Genomic DNA, 1,613 nt, shown 5'->3' with positions numbered 1-1,613 from the left:
GAGTATTAAAAAATAATCATTTAATCATTAAATTAATTGGGCTGCTTATGAACAATTGTTCACAGGGTATTTTGGTAATAATGCCTCATGCATCGTGAACCCGATATTCTCCAACCGATTTGTAACCTACGATCGATTACGAAACCGCCAATCACTACTAACAATAGAGTAGATCATTAGCGGTAAATCAGGTTCATAATCTGCACAAATCGATGGATGATTTTCTCGAAATGCACACAGCTAGGAATAGGATTAGAGGTAAGTTGTACAAGAATTGGGGCTTCGATTTTTATGATCATATTTGAAATTTGTTAACATTTGATACAAATTTCAAATACAGAAAGGAGACAAAGTGAAAGATTAATGAAGAAATACGCCTTCTCCAACTTTAAAAACACAATAGATAATCTAGTAGATGTTGACGAGGAGCCAGACACCACAATCTCTGCTGTTCAACTCGGTACCAACCAAGGAAACATGGAAGTGAAGAACCAGTCAACAGTAGTTGAGGAAACCCAAAAAGGTAAACAACTATAAAACGTTAACTTGTTTGAATGTTTAAGTTGATAATGAATGTCGGATATATTAAGGATACTATGTTTTCTTTTCAGTACACACATTTATGTACATTTGTTAATTTCTCCACAAATTGTCTTTTGACATGTTCATACTTCTTAAATAATCAAACATGCATTTAAAATTTGTGTATCATTTTGGTCACAAGTATATCCATTTTGTCAATTCTTTAACATTTCTTACTTATTTTTGGTTTCACATTAGACACACCCCCGTTTTTTATGATACATTGGGATAACAGATGTTTTTAATAGTTTAGTTATAAATCTTGTTAATAACAATAAGGTTTTCAATTTGTATTGACAAAATAGGAGTGTCAAAGTTAATTGTTCATTGATATGAACAAATATGTTTATTGTCATCTTATGTTCTTTTAAATGGTTTACATCGGTATTTAATCTTTGAAGTGTCATTTTATAAGGATCGTCAACAGTGGTTAATGTACCTCAAAAAAGGTAGATAAATATTAACGATTTACTTGTTGAATGTTTACGTTGATAATGAAGTTAAAAAATATGAGAAGCAATACATTTGCTTTTCAGAAATCAAACTTAATGATCAATTGTTGTTTTTCCAAAAAATTTGATGTTGATATCTAAACATTTTTCAGCATTCATTACGTTCACAAGTACATCCATTAGTTAGTTCTCGTTCATTGATTGATTGTGTTTTAGTTTCACATACGTCTCATTCTGCTATTTTTACATTTGGTCTAACATATGGTTTTCATATTATAGTTCAAACTCATGTTAATACTCGTATGTTGTTAACATTTTTGTGATAAAATAGGTGTGATACCATTAAATGTTAATATCAATGAGGAGCCAGACAACAAAAACTCGGATGCTCAACGCGGTACCAAGCAAGGGAACATGCAAGTAAAGAAACAGACAACAGCAGTTGAGGAAACCCAAAAAGGTAAACAACTATGAAACGTTAATCTATTTCAATGTTTAACTTGTTATTGAATGTCGGATATATGTAGGATACGACATTTGCTTTTCGGTACACACATTTATGCACATTTCTTGATTTCT

Source organism: Cynara cardunculus, unplaced genomic scaffold (assembly GCF_001531365.2).
Source record: "Cynara cardunculus var. scolymus isolate 2C unplaced genomic scaffold, CcrdV1 Un_Scaffold_4824, whole genome shotgun sequence".
NCBI classification, from domain to species: Eukaryota; Viridiplantae; Streptophyta; class Magnoliopsida; order Asterales; family Asteraceae; genus Cynara; species Cynara cardunculus.
Note: the sequence above shows the minus strand (reverse complement) of the source record.